The 10,344-nt window shown below is 33.9% G+C and overlaps 2 long non-coding RNA genes across 4 annotated transcripts; both read left to right on the top strand.

The window, feature by feature from the left end:
- The first annotated feature begins 3,217 nt into the window (after nt 1-3,217).
- LOC129902902 (uncharacterized) lies at nt 3,218-8,574 on the top strand. 3 transcript variants are annotated; one of them, XR_008770174.1, is made up of 7 exons: nt 3,218-3,318; nt 3,472-3,666; nt 5,169-6,170; nt 6,336-6,805; nt 7,189-7,284; nt 7,791-7,953; nt 8,077-8,574. It is a non-coding gene; the product is annotated as an uncharacterized LOC129902902 (long non-coding RNA). The 3 variants fall into 3 exon arrangements; XR_008770173.1 differs by lacking the exons at nt 7,791-7,953; nt 8,077-8,574 and adding an exon at nt 7,361-7,633 and having other exon boundaries at nt 5,572-6,170; XR_008770171.1 differs by lacking the exons at nt 7,791-7,953; nt 8,077-8,574 and adding an exon at nt 7,361-7,633.
- A 503-nt stretch (nt 8,575-9,077) lies between these two features.
- On the top strand, nt 9,078-10,096 carry LOC129889013 (uncharacterized). Its single transcript, XR_008766774.1, has 3 exons — nt 9,078-9,206; nt 9,375-9,926; nt 10,024-10,096. It is a non-coding gene; the product is annotated as an uncharacterized LOC129889013 (long non-coding RNA).
- The last annotated feature ends 248 nt before the right edge of the window (nt 10,097-10,344 follow it).

Here is a 10,344-nt window from a genome sequence, read left to right as displayed (position 1 = left end):
CACTATCGCGCCACAAAATAGCCTCAGTAGTTTGTTCCCTGGCTCGATGCGCCACTATTGGGCTGCAGGTTTTTTAAGCCTAAATTCGACTTGGCGCTGCAGTGGCGCGATGCGCCACTATCGCGCTAGGAGCGTTTTTGGCCTATTTTCCAGATTTTGGAGAAAGGGCAATTTGGGTATTTCCCCAAATTATATATACACAGCCTTCAGACATTTTTTGGGACTATTTTTAGCCCCCCTCTCTCTTTCTAAAAGCCCTAGAAAATTTCCCTCTCCTCTTCTTCTTCTCCAAATCCTTCTCCAACAAGAAGTGCCTCCAAGAGCTTCAAGATTCAAGCTTTCCATTGAAGACCCAACATCAAGGTTTTCTTCAAGTCTTCACTAAGGTATGTAAGGCTACTCAAAACATGGGTTGAGTCCCCTCATGTTCCCTACACTTTCTTTGAGGTTAAATGTTCATAAGAATGGAGTTTCCTGATAGGCCTATGTCTAAATGAGTCTTGTAATCCATTAATGTGATTCTTGTTATGTTGATGTTGTTGAGGCAAGAAATTTCTAGAAATAACCTTCATGTGAGTATGAGTTGATGAACATGAGTTGTTAAACATGCTTTATTGATTTTCTTAACTATGTGGATTATGACAAAAATGCTAATTCTCTTAAGTATGTTGTTCATTTTAAATTGTTGGTCTAAAACTTTGGAGTTGTGATGAGTTCCAAAGATGTGTTAAATGGATAGAGAAATGATTGGATATGTTTGTATGATGCTATAAATGTACATTTAAATTTACTCGTGAGAGATATGATTGGAATCGATCAGATAGTATGATTGGGAGATGTTTGATGGTGATAGAGTTGATGAGTTGACAAGGTTCTAAATGAGACTTGTCGATATGATTTGATTGAGTTGATTGGATGGAGTTTTATGAGCATTGATTCTTGGGAGGAGTATCGAGCATCAAATTGGGTAAGAGTATAGTCCATACTCGAACCCAATAACTACGTCACCAAATGTAGGAGGGGATTGAACCATTAAAGTCGGATGTTTCCCTAAAATTATTGTCCTGACATTATAGGACTTGGTTGGATTGGATTCATGATTGGTTGATTCGTTCATACCTTGGCAAAGTATGAACGGATGCGGAAACAACGTCGGTTTGTTGTACTATCACTGGCTCATAAGTGATGGTTGTCGGATAAGAGAAACTCCCACATAGGTCTTGATAGTACTCTGAGTCGGATTGAGTTGAATTGTATGTGATTTGGTTCCGTCTAAACTATATTATTTCTTAGACTTAGGACGTTTGTTGAGTTGTACTTCTTTTTGAGTTGAGATTCCTGCGTTGATTTGGTCCTTTCTGATGTTGTTTCATTCGGCCATTTTACATACTCGTACATTCTATGTACTGACGCCATTTGGCCTGCATTGTTTTATGATGCATAGATAGGTACTAGAGATCATCAACCAACGCACCTTTGAAGATCCCCACACTCCCAGCTTGTTGGTGAGTCCTCCTAGTTTCCGGAGGATGTTGAGTTTCCTGTATACTTTTGTGTTATTTCCTTTATTTTGATTGTTGGAAGCCATGGGCTTGTCATTGGCACCTCCTAGATTGTTGATAGAGGCATCATAGATCGGAGCGTAGAAATGTTAGGTTGTTCTTTTGAGTAGTTCTGCTATAACTGTGGGTTGATTTGATAGTTATTTGGCCTTTGGCCCTAAATTATGAATAGTACTTCATTGATTGGGCCTTCCGCTGAGAGAATGTATTTGAATGAATGTGTGACTGAACCAGGTGGTTCGCTTGAAGGCCAGAAATGGCTTTCGAGTGCCGGCCACGCCTAGGGTACCCTCCCGGGGCGTGACATCTCGGGGCTCTAAGTCAAAGCTCAACTAGACCAAACTGATATTCCGGACGAAATGGAACTGACAGAATTCTCATATGACGCTCAGATCTCAAAACGTTGACCGATGTCAAACCAACTCATTTAAAACTTCACTTTTCAACTTAAGACCTCAAATTCACATATCATCCCCAAATTTGTTTCAACAACTCTCCTAGACCAATTTCTCTATTTCGGAGGTGATGGAACTGATGAAATTCCGTTCCGAGACCCGTAACTCTATTTGGTATCAAAAATCACTTTTTCACCTCGTAACTCTATAGAACTCAAGAATATGCCCATTTCATTATCTATTAAGACTTTAACACATTCAACCACACAAACTAAATTAATAATACTCGGAGGCACTAATAATATGGATAAAATGATAATTTTGTACAATTTTTTAAAATGACCCTCAAGATCATTACACGATAGGTTAGTATCTCCGAATACTATGTCATCTCAAGTTACTTGTACTCTTAATTTTTGGTATTCATTCCATGTTTTCTGATTCATGCTGCTGCAAAACCTATAGAGAAAGTAAACAAGAAGAAGGTAACGTTGGTTAATTGTATATTAGTTAATCTCTTGTTATATTTTCGTGCCTTCTTCCTTTGGACACCCAACCTTTTTTTTTTGAACTTACATAAATTCCACTAGCTTAGAAGTTAATTACTTAGATACACTCTAGTTTGCAATATTACGTATTTATCATATTTTTATGCGTCCAGACACATGTATATCCGGATACATGGGGTAAAAACTAGGTGTAATTTGTTCTATATACATTGTATCCAAGTGGATTCGCATGTATCTGGGACATATAAAAAATCTCCCTCTCCTCTTTTCCATCTCAATCACCACTCTCGCATGTATCTGATATCTCAGTTACATGTGAATCACGCCAGATACATATATATACATGTAGCTAGTGTGTATCTAGTATAATTTGCATGCATCTGAGATTCATACGAATCTCGCTCGCCTCTCCCCCTATTTTAGTGTATTTGATAGCAAAAATGCATGTATCTAAGTGTATTTTCTCAATATATGGTAGGGAACTCTTAATTAGTGATAAGATACATAATATTTTGAAAGTATAGATAATAATAGTAAATATGATAGTAAAATATGCGTAATTATGTAGTTTTTTCAAGAAAAGAAAAATTACCTATATACACTACTTTATTTACCATATCTTCAAATATTCCCTACCATTTCAAAATATTACAAAAATTCCTTTTTTTCACTTAATTGATATTTTTCCGATACATTAATATACTCTATTTTCCTTCTTTCTCTCCTTTCTCAGCACGTTTTTCCCCCTTTCTCAGAACTTTTTCTCTCACTAATCAATTTTCCTCCTATTTTATTTCCAATGATTTAGCAGTTGATTTCAAGTTTACATTTCAAAGTTCACTCTCAAAATAGGTAGTTTTTACTTTTATTTCAACTTACAGTGCTTATTTACTTTTATTTTTGTATATTTACATTATTGATACATATGGATGATGCTTCATCCTTTAAACATTGATCTTACCCGGTTAGAGTTAGCTAACATTGAACGTGTTTATGACTATGAAGATGTTGATTGAGCTGAAAACGGATCTAGACAAGTTCACGATCAGTTTTTTGAGCTAGCAATGGCGAAGGTAAGGTTTGAAACCGACAAGAAGAAGAAGAACAAAGATGTATCATCTTCTAAAGCCATTGTTGAAACAAACCATAAAAGGGGGTAGAAAACCTGGATCTACAACTTCTCGCCCAACACTACCCAAGGTATACATTTTCATTGCATTCGACTTGTTTTTTATGTTGATTCTATCATTTACAACAAATTGGTATCATCTGCTACATAAACCCTAATATTTTGATATTTCAATATATTAATGTCTCATTGTTCGTTCAATGTGTTGTTCATTTTACCTTAAATTCATAGTTAGATTATACATAATTATCAACAAATGTATCAAATGCATAGTTTACAGATTTATAAATTTCCTCATGATTTTTTTTTCTGAATCTATTTAGTATGATACCAAATTTACAATGCAACTGATACATCGTGATTTAAATGATACATTAATTGTATCAATTTTAAATGAATCTATTTGAATGATACATTAATTATATCAATTTTAAATGAATCTATCCTCATAATTTGTAATATACATGATACATAATCATATTCAACTCTGTGTTTATGTATCATTCATACATATACATACTTGTTTATTTTTATGTATCAAATTTGTTTGCAGCTGAATCCATTGATAGCCCCTTAAAGTTGGCATCAATTTTCACTTAGATACTTTAATTAGGTTTTGTTCATTTTAGACACCTCATGTTAGGCCCCGCTGTGTCATTTTGACATTTTTTTGACAATCAACTAAAATTACAAAGTGTACATATTACACTCGATGATGATGTGGCATGATAACTAATTAAAAAATGACATGTGACATTTGGGTATAAAATAATAATTAAAAGACAAATTAATAAAAAGTTAAAAGAAAAACTATTTTTCATTAAAAAAAAATAAAGCTATTATCTAAACCCCACCCCCACCAACCTGCCCAACCCCTCCTTCCCCAAGAATTCCCCCCATAGCCATTAGAATTCCATTACCAGTGACCATCATCAACTCCACCGTTTTACCTTTTTATTTTATTTTTTTAATTCATATAAGGTTCATGGATAGAATTCAATAACAAGAAGCTACACAATATACTATATACCAAAATGCTAATAGTTGTTAACCAAAAGAATTGCAATGAAAAAAAAATACAAAATGAATAGGTAAAATTTAAAATTAATGGACTAAAATGGTAGCTTTTAATTTTATGTTTGCAAATAAAATGAACGGAGTATTAGATTAACTAATTTGTATAATCGTTGAAGAAAAAATGGAGTGTTAGTAAAAATTTCTAGAAACTCGGATCTTATTTCTTCTCTTGATGAACTTCTTTTTCTTCTTTCTGTCAATTTTGATTAATATGTTATATCTATAATTACATTGATATAGTAACATATTGGGATAAAATCTTGAAAAGAACAAGATAATAATTGTGAAAGATTCGTTAATGATAGAATATTAAATAGAGAAAATAGAGAAAAAGAATAAAGAAGAAGAAAGATGAAGAAGAAGGAGGAAATAAAAAAAATGATGTTTTAGGCTCTTCACACGCTTATTTGGAGTGAAAATCACATAAGTTGTCAAGTCAGCAAAAAAGGTCAAAATGACATAATCCAACCTTACCTTAAATATTCAAAATGTACAGACTTACTTGAGGTGCCTAAGTGAAAAATGGTGTCAACTATCGGGGGCTGCTGATGAGTTCCGCCTTTGTTTGCATATCTATGTATCATCAAGACATATACATTAGTGATGTTCCAAGTGTTTCATAGTCGGTATATAGCAGGTACACATTTTATTATTTTTCAATTGATGGTCATTTTATTTCTATGTAGACTATGAAATATTTTATAAAACAAATTTCAGCTCACTCATTAAGGTTTGGTTCAACCTACAAAATTAGTTTTATAGATGATTTGAAGTTCTCTATAAGGGTTGAAGGTATCGAGTTATTCAAGAAAACCATATTTTGGTCATACCTCAACATTCCTAATTGTAACTATCAAGGCAAAATCACAAAGTGTTTGATGCTTCTTGAGTTGGAGCAGGGCAACAAAGATGAACTGCACATACGTCATGCAAGAGGGAACACACTGCATTTTAGTATCAGGGAATTTTCTATTGTAACAGGACTAAAATGCATAGGCAATGTTGATGATTTTAAATATCCAGAATCTACTTTGAGTAGATTGTTTGAAAGGTACTTCCCCGGTTCAAGAAAAAGCATTAGCAAGGGACGTTTGGCTCAACGACTAGAGTTGGGAGGATGGGAAAACAATCAACATGCCGTCCAAATGGCAATCTTATACTTTATTCACACATTCATTTTTCTCAACTTGGTGATACATTGATACCTATCGATGATTTCTTAATGGTGGAAGATGGAAGATATGAGCAGTTCCCCTGGGGACAACTTGCTTTCTCCAAGTTGATGAAATCATTGAGGCAAGAGTTCACGAAGGAAAAACAGATGTAGCGGCTAGCCGACATGCCCTATGCTCTAAATGTCTGAATTTACGAATGTGCTTCCGAAGTCAATAAAAAAATTGCCGTCCAGGAGGAAAATTATATCCCTAGGTTATGCAACTGGCGTGCTGTGGCTGTCAAGCCAAAAGCAGAAATGCTTATGTCAAGCATTTTTACAGAGGTACTTTCCAAAATACTTTTTTCAATTGATACTGAATTTAAACTTTCAATTATGTTCTTTTTAACATACAGTGTGAACTTTCTATATAATATCATTAAATTTAATGTATCAACTTGTCTTGTTTTAATGCTGATATAATTATTTAGATATTTATTTATGTATCAGACTGAGTGCACTGATATTCAAGCAACAGCGGAGGAACTGCAATACTTGAATTGCCTGCTACTTTGGGTTATTCACCTTCTGAACCTTCCACATTAACTGCCAAGACAAAGAAGGTGCAAACAAGAGAACTTCCCAAGGACAAGATTGTTATACCAGAAGACCCGTCTGATTTTGATGATTTTTCGACAAGACCTCCGGATGAGTTGTTAAGGAGATCAAAAAGTCTTTCCAGTTCAGTATCTACACCACCACCAAAGAGAAGAAAGAAAGTCCATCGACCTAAGGCTTCTGTACCGAAAAATAAACAATCTGAAGAAGCTCCGACTCCACCGAAGCAACCATTGCCAACTTCAGATGAACCACCGAATACCAATGTTAATGTATCTCATGTACAAATTCCTTCATCTAATCCTCAGGGACATTCAGTCAAGTCCGATGTTGAAAAAGTTCAGAAATATCTAAAGAAATAGGTAAATAATTCTTAGATATATATATATATATATATATATATATACAGGGGCGGAACTACAGGGGTGCGAGGGGTGGCGACCGAACCCCCTTCGTCGGAAAATTGCACTATATATATATTGCGAATTTTTTTATTCATGTACAAATATAATTGTTGCATCCCCTTAACAAATGTAGATTGTGGATTAGTGGATAAGGTGCCTGTAATTGAGCCCGCGGTCGTGGGTTCGATTCTCAGCAATAACACATATTTTTACTTTTTTCATTCAGTTCCTTATTTTTTAATTTTCTTGAACCCCCTTATCAAATATTCTGGTTCCGCCCCTGTATATATATATATATATATTTTATCATTTTAATATTAATAAAAAAATTTATTTATTAGGTTGACAAAAAATTTGAAGATCTTCAGATTTTGATATAAACAAAGCATATCGAGTTGATGAACGTTGTTCGGAAGCAAGATATTCAAGTTGAGAAGGTAGTTGTTTATTATACTAAGTATTATGACATTATTTTTTAAAATATATCTTATGTATCATTTTTCCAAAATGAAGGACGTTGATGGTACAAATCTTCAAAATACTGTGGAACATTACGATCAAGAAGTACCCGTCGATCCTTTTCAATTCACTGATCAGTTCTTTGAACACCCACATTAATCAATTCAAATGAATTTTTTCAACTATGAGCACATTGATGTAGTCGTTGTTCATTCTGAAACATCAATTCATGGTGCTGAGCAGCATGGCATTGAGATTATGTATCTCATACACCAATCACTCTTTATTATTGCTTTGATACATTTATATTTTTAAATAGATATTAAATGTATCATGGTTACACATACTTTTTTGTATCAAAAAAACTTACTGATAAATTTTTAATGTGATACTTCAATTTTATGTTTTGAATCATGAATTTATTATTGCATTATTAATAGATTATTTTGATTATTTAAAATTAAATTTAGAAAATAAAATTCAGGGTCATAATACTTTCATGGATCAACAAGATCATAAGCATGTGCAATCAGAAGATATTGCAAACATCAAAATTGTGACAGAACAAGATATCACAGCTTCAGAAGATATTACATCTAAGAATGATCAAGATATGGTTGATGTATCAAAAATACCTTCCACAGCAGGTCATATGAATCTCCCTGATCAATCAATTGTTACCAACAAAGAATCAATAAGTACAAAAATTATAATTCCAAGTTTCTCACAAATTTAATGTATCATTATGATCAATTATATCCCCTTAACAGGACGTTCCAGTACAGGGTGTGCCCGAATGTTCTGAACAAGTATCAGCGGAGAAAAATCTACAAGTTGAACAAGCTGTTATTAACAAAATATTGGTAATTGCAAAATTCTTTATAAGATGTATTTACATATCATTCTAACCAATCACATATTCGTTTTTAGGAGGTTCCGGTACAAGAATTGCCCAAATCATCTGAACAGGAATCATTGAACGAATATGTATCAGTGGAACAAACTGATATCAACAAAGTATTGATAAATACTCAGACTTTAATCTCCAAATTTAATATGTCATTCTAATCACCATGTTTACTTTTCAGGATGATGCTGCACTTGAAATAGTAATTCCATCTAAAGAAGTATCACCTGATAAAGTCGTTTCTGATACAGAGCATAGTAATGTCCTTCAATCAATTGCACCTCCAGCAATGATTGATACATCGATAATCATTTATATCGATTTACTTCTTATTTATCAGCACACCATTAGACATAATTCTTATTTAAAATAAATATTAAACTTGACTCACATCATGTAGGATTCTACCGTATCAACGTCAATTTCTTCTAGTGCTGAAGTTGTAGTTGATGTTCTTCTATTCGGTTTCTGTCTTCCTGTTGCTGCTATGCCATTAAGTGTTGTCACTCCTGCTGAAAAATCTCAGAAAGAAATTGTAGTGCACGTTGATACCAAGACCCTTGCCCCACGCATCAGAGTTCCATCAAAGATTTTAAAGTCACCATATTGACTTCATTTGGTTTCAGTGAGCATGGTAAAGAGATACTTGATTCCAATATCCGTCAGAGCTTTCCATTTGAAGGTTTTGGCATTTGCTGCCAACTTCCCTTAGATTTGCTGGATCAGTACTCTCAATGGATCACAAAAGGTCTTCTAAAAACACATGCAAAAAAGTAAGTTTTGTATACATACATTTTCAAAAAAGGATTAGTTCAGGTTCTTATTTTACATTTTATTCACTATTAATGATGAATCAGGAAATCAAAGGAGGATCATTACAGAGTAAAGTCATCATCTCTTGACTTTGAAATGATGGACTTTGTTGTTGCATCTGCCAAGGACAAAAATTGGTTTTATGTCATTTCGCAGCCTAAGAAATGCTGGACTTGTGAGGTATAACTGACAATCTCATGGTTTGGTTGTTCCAAATACATAATTAGTTATGTATTTGATACATAACTAATCATGTATTATACAGAATTCTTGCATGTGTCTTTGCTATGAGTTTTCGATATACATAATTTTAACTTTGATTTTGTTTTTTTCTGATTCATTGTGCAGCACATTGATGTAGCTTTCTACTATCTCCAAAAAAATTCAAATCCAAACTGCCCAATCAATACAGATACACAATAACGAATTGTCTGTTCAAAAGTTATATCAACAATGCACATGTGAGGTATTATCAAGGTGCTGCTGATAACAATCTTGATACGTTGGAAGACATAGTAATTACGGCGTCTGTATCTAAATAGAATCTTCTCTTCCAAACATCAGCAAAGGATTTTCCATCCCGGCAGATTTACCTTGGCATCTAGTAGATGATGTATACATTCCTGTAAACTGCGATGGAGAGTTCCATTGGGTTCTTGCTGTGGTTGTTCTGAAACGTCGCCTAATTTTTGTATACAATTCATCATTAGGCTCAAGAAAAATATAATCGCCAGGCGAGATAAAGAAATTATCCTTAATGCTGCCAGTTTACCTGCAAGACAGTCTATTCTATGAGCAAACTGAATGAAATGATTGGTCACCACTGAGTGCTTACAAGGATAAGGAAATCGACAGTTTTGGGGGACCAGAGCACCTGTTTTAAAATCGATTTTGTACAAGGTGTTCCTCAATAAGAAAGCAATAGCTTGCTAGTCCCGATTCATTATCTTTTTTTGTATGAACTCATTATTGATTTTGTGTACATTTTTGTTTACAGGGACTGCTGGTTATATGTGGCTGCATTTGCTGAATTCCTTAGCGAGGGGATTTCAATTTCCACTGATGCGATTACCTTTGCACAAGATATGCAGCACTACCATGGAGATATTGTACTGAAAATGTCAAGGGTGAATATGTCAGCGACAAAGATGATTCACCAAAGCCCAAGAGTTCTGGCAATTTGCTATCTGTGGAAGATTTGATCAATGTTGGATAGTTATGTATCACTGTAAAGACATCTATTATATTTTTTGGGGTTTTGAACTTGAATCTGTTTAAGATTGTCCCTGTTACTATTAAATATTAATATTTCAGATTT

This window comes from Solanum dulcamara, chromosome 1, assembly GCF_947179165.1.
Source record: "Solanum dulcamara chromosome 1, daSolDulc1.2, whole genome shotgun sequence".
Classification (NCBI taxonomy): domain Eukaryota; kingdom Viridiplantae; phylum Streptophyta; class Magnoliopsida; order Solanales; family Solanaceae; genus Solanum; species Solanum dulcamara.
This window is presented reverse-complemented; position numbering and strand designations above follow the sequence as displayed.